The 11684-nt window shown below is 31.8% G+C and overlaps 1 pseudogene; it reads right to left on the reverse strand.

Moving 5' to 3' along the window:
• Nucleotides 1–4815: 4815 nt before the first annotated feature.
• Nucleotides 4816–6061, reverse strand: LOC111411248 (annotated as a pseudogene).
• Nucleotides 6062–11684: the final 5623 nt, after the last annotated feature.

Here is an 11684-nt window from a genome sequence, read left to right on the forward strand (position 1 = left end):
TGCACATAAGGTATTTACACCAAAAATAAATAAAGCTGTTACAATTGCATATAAAGAAATAAACCATCAGAGTTCCTCAACCCAGCATGGTGGATGTTGGAGTACAGAAAAATTTAAACCAGTTACAGTCTTAAAAATGACAACAGAAAATAAGATTGAAAAATTGAAAAAAGAAATTTCTGAAACATATTCTGAAAATCCATTAGAAAAATGAAATATTGATAAAGTAAAGGCAAAAATAGAATTAATCAATCCAGATACTATTGTTAGAGTTAAACCTATGAAATATAGTGTTGACGATCAAAAAGAATTTAGAAATCAGATAAAAGAATTGCTAGAAGCTAAATTAATTAGGCCTAGTAAAAGCTCTCATAGTAGTCCAGCCTTTATGGTTAGAAAACATAGTGAGATAAAAAGAGGAAAAGCCAGAATGATGATAATATTATAAAAAATTAAATGAAGTAACCAAGTTTGATGGATATTACTTGCCAAATAAGGATACCCTTATTAAACAAGTACAAAACAAAAAGATATTTTCAAAATTTGATTGCAAGTCAGGGTTTTGGCAAATCATGCTTACAGAAGAAAGTAAACCACTAACTGCATTTAGTACCCCCAATCCTTTAGGACAATATGAATGGAATGTAATGCCATTTGGGTTGAAAAATGCACCACAGGTATTCCAAAGAAGAATGGATGAGGTAATTAAACCAATTACTCATTTCTGTATTGCATATGTAGATGATTTACTTATACATTCAAATAATACTGATGAACATATTGAGCATCTTGAGAAATTTTGTTATATCATGAAAAAATATGGTATTACACTCTCTCAAAAGAAAGCTGAGATAGCTAAAACAGAAATTGAATTTTTAGGATTATTTATAAAAGAAGGAGAATTGCAGTTGTAATCTCATATTGGTGAAAAATTTCAAGAATTTCCTGAAAAAATCAAAGATAAAAAACAATTACAAAGTTTCCTTGGTATATTGAATTATGCTGAAGGATTCATTGAAAATTGTGCTAAATTGAAAAATTATTTTCTTCCAAAATTAAGAAAAAATATAATGTGATCTTGGGAAGAAAAAGATTGTGAAAATATAAGAAAAGTTAAAAAAGAATTGAAGGTATTACCCAAACTTGTAATACCACAAGAAGAAGATTTTTTTATCTTGGAAACTGATGCTTCAGATTATTACTGGGGAGCAGTGTTAAAGGTTAAAAAGAATCATAAAGAATATAAATGTGAGAAAGATTGTTCTTGTCCTGAAATACTTGCAGGTTATACATCGGGAACATTCAAAGAAGTTGAAACTAGATATGAGACAAACAGAAAAGAACTCATTGCTGTAAAAAGAGGAGTTCAGAAATATGAAGATTATTTATTATCAAAAAAGTTCTTAATTAGAACTGATAATACTCAAGTTAAAGCATTTTTAAAAAATAATGTTGATCCATCTATTAATAATAGATATATTATTAGGATACAAATTTGGTTTTCATATTTCAAATTTGACATTGAGTACATAAAAGGTAAAACTAACTTTCTTCCTAATTATCTTAGCAGGGATGGAGCTAGAACAACTAAGGACGAAAGTCCAGATACTTGAAATAAAAGTTTCCTATTTGGAAGCTCAAATTCAAAATATCCAAGATAATCTTCGAGGCAAAAATATAGCCCTTGAGACAGAAGATACTTGTACCAAGCCTAGTATCCCTTCGCAGGGACTTGTGAATACTAGCGCTCTCCCCGAGGATAAAGGGAAAGAAAAGAAGGTAATAGAAACCCCTTCACAGGGAATACTTAAACCTATTACTGGTAGTAGAGATATTCAAGATATCAAAAGAGAAGGTAGCTCTTCACAGAGCCAAACTCAATCTAAACTTTCTATTGAAAGGATAGATCCCAAAGATATTGTCAAGATATGCCATGAAGCAAAAATGCCCAAAAAAGATAACCATGAAGAAGTGACACTCTTTATTGTTATTTTTAATATTCTATCAGATTGGTATCTTGAGATTGGAAAGTGGATGAAGACTCTCCATTATTCAAAATACAACAAGATAAATTTTTATCCAGGAGCACCAGCCAACTGGGTTCGAAATTGCTTTGAAATAGGAAATATACTTTGTATATATCCTAGTAAAGATCTCAAGGAGATAGCTCAGCTTCCAGCCAACATTAGGAAAGCTGTTAAAAGATATACTGAAGTTATTAAAACAACAAATATATATATCAGATTCCATTCAGCAACAATGGAATGGGATCCTGTCCTTGAATATATGCATCCATCGTTCCATGTGATCAAAATGGGATTAACAAATCAACATTTTTTACCAGCCAATCAAAAGGTTGTTAAAAATGGATATCAAGATATTCTTAATATGATGCCCTATAGAAGAGCCAAAGGGTATAAAGAGATATTTGAACATGTAACTCAGATAATCACTGAGAAAGAAAAAATATGGGTTTATCCTTCTGAAGATCATATTATATATTCCAGTGCAAGGATGACCACTAAAGAGGAAGATCTTTGTTATCTTGACCATTTATTATCTGCAATTATATCCAACCAAGTGCATGGATCAGAAGATATGGCTAAGGAATTATGCAAGTTACTTTGGAACTACAGTGATCATCACTGTGAATACTGTGTTGTTGAAGATATGAGCCAAGCATCTCTTAACGATGAAGAATTCCCTGCAGAATTCTTTGATTCCAAAATGGAGAAATGATGGTGATTGAAGTAGCCCTTTATCACTACTTTAATAAAGAAATTTATTAAAGAAAAACCGTGGCTACTAAAGACAAGAAATAATATGAGAAAATCTCCATTATTGTGACCATCTACCCACTAATTGACACAAGTGGCAGATAAACTCAAAAGATAAGGCACATAATTTTCAAAGGAGAGGTCCACATAGCAAGAAGACAATGAAGAATTCGGTGGAGATAAGATGCCTTGCTACCTAACATACTTAAACCTATTACTGGTAGTAGAGATATTCAAGATATCAAAAGAGAAGGTAGCTCTTCACAGAGCCAAACTCAATCTAAACTTTCTATTGAAAGGATAGATCCCATATAAGATTCCAAACTCTCCTATAAAAGGAGGAGTGAAGGAAGAAGGAAGATATCTCGAAAAATCTATCTCTATTCTCTGATAACACATTAGAGAAAAATTTCTTGTAATCTGTATACACCACTTGTATTCAGAAAGATTAGATAGCTTGAAGATAGGAAAGCGTGTAATAAGGTAATCACTTATGGAGTTCTAAACTTCATAAGGTGAGTACCAAATGTATGTAAATATAGTTTGTAAGCATGTACAATTTCAGTTTATGAATATCAAAGTAAAGTTTGTTATGTTCAACAAAGCTTTCATAAAAGGATTTCGTTAAGTTTCTTATGATTCCTCAGCAGTACAGATAGAGATTTTAAAAGATTTTCAAAATATTGATTTTGAATGGATGTTAGCCATGCTAAAGTACTCGTTTTTAATGAATGGTTTAGGGGAAAAAGACAGTTTTCTAACAAAAAATTGTAGCACCTTGTGTGTGAGTTATCTTTTAAAATTTCGTTCCAAGTAGGAACTTGATTCTGAAAAGAGTTTGGATAGAGGTGAAAACAGAGACTCTGGATACTGTGAGATAGCGTCTGTGGAAACACGGCTAGTTCTCTAGAATAAGAAATGCAACCTTAATTGAAAAGCCTTTTGCGGAAGCAGTTGTGAACCCAAATGATTTCAAAAACATTTTAAATCTTTACTTGATTCAGAAGATTGATTAAGTACATGCAAAGCATCTATAAGAGCATACTGGAGGGAAAACCTGTTTATTTCCACTTGATTACTGTAAGTTATTTACTTATCTTTACATACTTATGCTTTAATTATTTTAATGAACAATTCACAAGCATCCACTTCCACTGTTAATGATGAAAATAATCTCATTTTATTTTTAGATGAAGAAGATGTTTCTTTTCTGCTCAAATTAGATGTAAAATCTGATGTTATATTCCCTATTGGTAAAGAAAAAATTGAAAAAATATATATTAAGAAATCTCAGAAGGATTATTTAATGGATATATAACTAAGAAAGGCCAACCTATAATCTTTGAAGAACTATTAAAACATAAAGAATATTTAAAGGTGTTCAAAAGATTGAAAAATATAGATATAGGACCTGATTAACAATTTCTTAAAAATATAAGATAGATCTTGTAAATAATTTCATTAAGGGCAATATAGTACTTTTAATAAGAAAGGCTATTGTGAAAAATAGGAAGAATCTACCAGCCATTTCCAAAGTTGTCCCTTCTATCGACGCCATCATACTCACTCCTGTTTAGGCGGCAATAGGTTTTATTTTAATTAAAAAAAAAAAAACCAAAAAAAGGGGGGTAAAAAACGGACCGGCCCGGCTCGGAAAAGCCCAAGCCAAAAAATTTTGGCCGAGCTTTGTTCGGGCCCGTAAAAAGCCCGGTCCGTTTAATCGAGCCGAGCCCGAACTTCAATTTTCGGCTCGCGAGCCGGCTCGGCCCGACTCGTTTACATCCCTACTTCTGGATTGTTTGAGATTATTGCATTTTTTTTGTCTTCTTTCGGCTCTTCATTGCTGGGTTAAATTATGGTTTTCAAAAAATCAGTTCTTTTGCCAAAGTGGAATCCGCTTCTTTATGTAGCCCAAACTTACTTTACTTGTGTTGTGATTCATGTATTATGGAGTTTTGAAGATGTTTAATTTTTTTCTATTTTTTTATTTTTTATTTTTTTTAATGCACCCAGATCTTTATTTCTCAGGAAATCCACATTTTACAGATAAACAGTTAGTTTCTGTATTACGCATGTTAATTATTGTGGAAATGGACAAAAGTCAGAGGAACTCACAAGGGACAAAAGCATAAGAGATTTGAAAAAAATGATAATAATAATAATAAAAAAAATAAATCTGGATGCGAGGTAATTTGGCAAACGATTACAAACACTGGTACATTCATGACAGAGCGAGTAATGACCACGATTTTGTCCCAGTTGTGAGTTATATCTTTGGTAAAATAGTGCAATCTTCCTTGGGGACATCAGCACTTTCCTCTAGATATCTTGTTAGCATTATTGTAGTACTGAAATTGAAGCCTTCAATTGGTTCACTTTTCTTACGAGATGCATGAAGTTGCTTTCTAACTTAGCCAGTGACTTCCCCAATTCCACTCCCCACTGATAACAAGAATTGATACCCCATAAAAAGCCTTTCACAGCAATTTTGTTTTCATAAATTGACAGTAACTGTCCAATGTTGTAAGCATTCAACGTAGGCAGTAGAAGGTTGAGAGAAGGTCGATTTCCAGAGAAGGTCTTATGTGGAATAAGAAGCTGAGGAACATTTTCTTTTAGCAGCTGTTCTGCAGTCTTCCCATAAGCGAGGGCATCTGGTTGTGCAAAGAAGTTCGCCATTAGTTCATCATGGTTACTAACCATTTCACCTTTCAGGTAAACAGGTTGCTGGCTCTTAACCACACCAATAAAATCACAATTAATACTTTTTGTGACCTAAAGTATTTTGTTGTCATATTCTTCTTGTGTTTTTTATTTCTTTCTTTTTTTAGCTTATTTTTAAGTTTTAATTTTGTTCTTCATGTGTTTCTTTGGAGTTTTCCATAACTTTCGAAAAAAACTACAACATTGATACAGGAATTGAAGAGTATGGACCTCAGGTATGTAGTTCATTTTTGCTTTCGTTGAGTGGTATTATTATTCTTTTTGGGGAAATAATTAGTCTTATATGTAGATTTCTCATAATTTTAGCTTTTAAATTTTATGTATGTACTTATATATCTCTCTCTTTTGAGCATAATATATTTATTCTAACTTCATAGCATAATATAATTACTTATAGCTTTTATGCAGCTTAAACAACTTATGAGCTTTCAAACTAACAGCATGTCATTTGTTTTAGGCAACTTTGAATGATTCGTTTCTGGCAGACCTTGATGAATTATCTGGTAAAGGGGCTCATCCTGTGAGTATGTGATCTTTTTCTTCTGTTTGTATATGTTCATTTGCCGATAGAATTCTTGTGTCGGTAAAACTTCATTGGTTATAGTTTATTCGTGTTTTTTGTTGCAGTTCAAACTTCATTCTGTTATCCTGTTATTTCTTATGCATAGGGTTTATAGTGCTTTCTTTCCAGAATGAGAATAATGGGGGAAGATGAGGACTTGGGAGAAGATGTAGATGTGGACTTAACAGACATAGAAGCACTTAATTACAATGATCTGGATGGTATTTCCAAACTACTGAATACACATCATTAAACTCATATTATGCAGGTTTCTTTATTTTGTGAATTTACATTTTCGGGTTCTGGATCAATTAAAAAGGGTGTGTTGCTGTCCTGAACAAATTTCGAGCTATCCAGATCTTCCTTCATAATCACTATGCCCTTTTTACAATGTCACTTTGCTTGTATGCTGCCTCAACAAATAGCTTCTTCCATTTTTTTTCTTCAATAACATAGAGCATTAACTCGATTTCCATATTAATTATAATGTTACTTATTTTGGTGAATCTTTTGCAAGGGTATAAGCAATGAAGAGAAGTTGTATTCCAAGAGAGCTGCTGTGACATTCGACAGAAGAAAACCATCGTGTAAATTTTGTTCATTTCATGTTTCTATTTTTTACTTTTCATAGTTACTTATAGTTCATTAGAGACAGTAGCTTATAGGCCAACATTCTCTTTGTAAATGAGTTATAGGTTGCAATTTCATCATACTAGCTCAGAGCCATTTCTTGTGAAGGGTGTTGGTTTTTTTATTATTTTATTATTTTTTATTTTTTACATATGATAATACTTGGAGGAAACTTATCCTGCTTTCTTTGGTGCTTTTGATTGTCAAAGATTGTTTAATTTATGATGTTTTTGAATCAAAGTTTACCTTCTTGGGATGTCAAAATTGAAGCTGAAATAGACTTCAGTTAGCTGCAATTTGCAGTCAACCAGAGCTATAAAAAGGAAGAAACCTAAATGTGAAATTAATTAACTTTCTTTGAAGCTCTAATTGATTTGTGGATAATACATTTATTATATTTAATTTTGGAGGAGTTATCTAAAATGGCTCATCGATGAGAGAAGTTGGAAAGACTTTTATTTTGTGATATGGGAAAATGTCGTTTTTCATCTGTTATGAATGGTTTGGTATTTAGGATGGCATCCAACTCACCAAAGGTATTCTTCTCTAATTTATCTATAGTAAAAGTAAAGAGTTTTCAATAGTATGGCATTTTTAAGATGCCATTGGCTTATGTTATTTCATCATTCTTTCTTTATTATTTATTGATCCCCTTCCCATCTCTCTGTCTCTTTTAGAGACACATTCCAAGAGTTCTCTTTACAACTTTCGCAGTTACTTGTAATTTTTTTTACCAATTCAATATATTTTATTTTTACTGATCGGCATAATTTTTGCTTGGTGATTTGAAGTGAATTTAATATTTAGGAATTGCAAGTGAATTTACTACAGGTGACCTGTTGGAGGATTATCCGTAACTGGTATGTTAAATCTTGCTCACAAGTCACTTCTTCATTTTTCGTGGAACAGTGACTTCTCATGCCAAATAACAAAGGTAACTAATTTTTTTAACATCCTTAACTCATTACAAAATTTATTTAGGCACACAATGCCCAGCCCACTTTGGAGTTCATTGATTTGTCTCTCTATTACAATCATTAGATGGAATCCTTCTATTTGAAACACAGTAACAGAAAAGCACATATTGTATCAGTCGAACTTTTCATATGCATTTTTCTGTGTTCGGAAAAAATTTTTGTGGGTAGAAGAAAAATTAAATAAAACATTATATTTGTTAAACTATAGCTCCCATAAAAAAATAAAAACAAAGGGGAACTTTCTAAAATAAAATATTTGATCTATTAAACTTGTGTTAAAGCATATTCAAAACTATTTTCATCAACTAAAAATCTGATTCAAACACCAGATAATAATATCTAAGGATTCACAAAATTCTACATATGGTATCATACTTTTGTGGATAAACTGTGTTTTTATAAATTTTTATTTAACATTTGATGCTTGCTTCTAATCCAATCTTATTTATCTCATGCAGAGTACAAAGTTTTGAATATGCATGAATATGTTTTTTCATGCATATTATCGAAAATTCTCAAAATCTTCACTTTCGCATTTTCTTTTCCAACCATATTTCGAATGCAGCTGTATAAATCTAATGGGTAATTTGTTCATAAAATATAGTGCCATAAAAAATTAGGAGACAACATTTTTCCCTTGTACTTTCTTGGTATTCTTCATTTCTTTTCTCTTACTCAATCTTAGTCGTATGATGGCTGGTAGTAAATCGGTATTGTATAGGTTGCATTCCTCAGATAAAAATTCAGCACCTTCAGTCCATTCACGCTCAACAATAAGCCTAAGGCAAAGTATTGACATTTCTGAAGATTGTTGTATGTTATATTTCTCATTATACCTATGTATTGATAACAAATGCTTCTCTTGTTGGTAAAAAATTTCACAATCCGTAAAAAAATGTCAATATGTTACTTTCTTTGATTCATCAAATTGTTAACTATGACTATCCAAGTGTGAAAAAAATTACTTGAGTGTTTATTTCCCTTTTCCGAATTTTTAAACTACATTTGTTACCTTAAATGTTTTCATTTTATTAATATAATGTATATGATGTAAGTAAATAAATACAATTTAATTCTCCAGATATTGCATTTATTGTAATTTTTTTTAAAAACTAATGTGATACTCTTTTCTTATCAATTTCTTTGTCCCAAAAAAATAATGAATTTTACAAAATTAGATTAGATTCTTAAGTTATAACAGTGATCGTGCAACGCACGATCCCTCACTAGTAATATCAGATGACATTTTTTTTAATTTTTTAATTTTTTTTAAATGAAGAGTCGGTTTTGTGGGCAGAGATTGGCTCCTCCCATGGGTTTAGACTTTAGCCCCAAATTCCTTCCAAGGCCAGCTTTCTAATTTTTAAACATTAAATTAATTGTTAAAAAATTGCAAGTGGACAGAACTTTGTGAGGCCTTTTAATTGTTGCCAAAAACGTTGAAATCCAAAAGGTCGAAAACATCCTCACTTTTCAAAACTAATTTCCAAATATATCCCTGCTATTCCTTAACTTTGAAATAACCTTCCACCATTTATTTGAAGGGTAAAATAGGAAATCAAATTTGTGTACTTGGTGTTTGTCTGGGAATTTCCTACCTACAATTCATTCAATATGGCCCTCACATTGAAGAAAATGAAAGGACACGTACAGAAGACACATATACAGAACTGGTATAGAATACTCTCATGTTGAGTGAGTGGTTAATTTTTTGCAATATTTAAATTCACGTGGGTCTATCATCATGTGATCGGTAATGCTACCGGTACATCGGGGGGTACCGAAGCGTGTACCTAATGGACACGCGGCGACCCCTCATTGGAGAAAGTGCATGTAGGACAGGCACTTCCTCCAACCGGGGGTCGCCGCGTGTCCATTAGGTACACGCTTCGGTACCCCCGGATGTACCACAAGTTTAATTCTCATGTGATTGTCTGTAATGTTTCTGTGGAAATATAATATGTACATTCAGTGTTTATCAAAATGAAATTGGAATGATGGGGCTCAAAGACATCAGTACCATATAAATTTTTAGGAAAATGCTGTGTATATACCCTCCTCACATGGAGAGAGCTCAAATACAATAAAATATTCGTGGACCCCCTCCATGTAAGAGGGCTGTAATGCATTGTTTTTCAAATTTTTATGGGTAATACTATTCATCATTATAATGATAAATCATCGGTGATGTGCCATCTTATGTGGAGTAGTGGGATTGAACAGTTTAATTTATATGAGAGAGAAAAAGAGGAGTTAGAAAAAAATCATTCAATTCCACTACTCCATGTAAGATGTCACATCACCAATGATATATCATCATAATGATGAAAAGCATTATTCAATTTTTATAGATAACTAATCAATGATTTCTACATAACAAAAATGGGAATAATATAATGTTTTTAAATATAACATACAAATTTATAAAATCAAAATGTAGTTATTATCAATTATTAAATAAGTTTCAAATAAGACCGACCGATCCAATCGTTGCCCCTTCGGTTCAATCAACAATTTGATAATCTAGTACCTCAGTTGGGTTGGTAATTGAGTTGAGTCTATTAAGCATGCTTATAAAGCAAAATCCAAGCTAGCCCTTGAAAAACTCTTACAATGAGGTGAAATTTCTAATCACAGTTTTCAAGAATTTCGATATAAACATTTCATAAAATGTTTCCTTTGACTTTGCCATGTTATTGAAAAACAAATCCTTGTATCATAGAAATTATAATCTAAATTTTTATTAAAGTCAAAGTTCACAATTTTTATACCATAAATTTGGAAGCTCGATCCTAATAATGTGAGCAAGGTGTAATTGACTTTGACTGGGCCAATCGGCAATATTTGATAAGTCGTTGATCTAATGGATCAAGTTTAAAAAAAAGAAAAAGAAAAGAAAAAGAAAAGCATTTTGAAACATTAGGGTCCAAGGATTCCCTAGGGAGTGAGACCGACAGCTTCATCACTAGAAGGGCTAAAACTTGTGTAGGGCAGGTGGTGCGCGCACCCAACCCCAAGGCGACACCTCGACGGTTGGCCCACACACTTCGGGGGTGTGTGGTGGACCACCCCCCGAGGTGTCTCACCATGATAGGGCGGTTGCACCGCCATGTGGTGCGACTGCCCAATGCGTGGTGCGATCGCCCTGGTGCGATCGCCCAATGCAAGTTTCTCTCCATTAGAAGATACAACAAATTGTTAACATTTTTATGCAGCAAGCTATATTTAACATGAATCATTTACTGTTCTTAAACAATATTTTGAAAAAAAAAATAATTATAGTCCATCATTCTTACTTCATAAAAAAATTATAGTCCATCATTCTTACTTCATTATATAAATGTGTTTGATTGTTTTAAAAAAAATATTATACTTGTCAATTTTTTATTGGTGGTTGTGAGTAAATGAGAGAGAGAGAGAGAGAGCGAATTTCTTGGAAAATAAAATCATACTCCTCTTAAGGAAAATATTTTTATTGATTTTGAAAAAAATATTGTCAAGTGACAAAAAATAAGAAAATATTTTTCATGAAAAAAATCAATCAAACAATACAATCAAAAGCACCATATGAGCATTTTTTAGCCTCACTTCTTTTTAAGAATGCATTTTGGAATGGTAGATTGATGGAGGTGTAAGGAATTTAATCAAACGTATGGGCTTATATGTGTGAATTATTGTGCATTAAATTAAGGAAAAAATTCACAAATCATGTTTTAAGTATGCACACTTCAAAATTAAAGTGGTTAAGTTTAATTATGTAAAAATCAGATTTTTATCTAATTAATTAAAATATTTAATATTTAAATATAATAAAAATCACAATTACATAATTAATGGTCACAGATCTCCAATTATAGATCACGAATTTATTTAAGATCACATATCATCAAATTAACTGGTCACAAATCAAATTTTGTTAGTCAGATTTTTTCGTGGTCACAAAATAAAAAATATTGTTGGTCACAGATTATTTTGAGGTCGCAAATAAAAATTTTTATAGGTCACAAATTTCAT

Source organism: Olea europaea, chromosome 15 (genome assembly GCF_002742605.1).
Source record: "Olea europaea var. sylvestris chromosome 15, O_europaea_v1, whole genome shotgun sequence".
Classification (NCBI taxonomy): Eukaryota; Viridiplantae; Streptophyta; class Magnoliopsida; order Lamiales; family Oleaceae; genus Olea; species Olea europaea.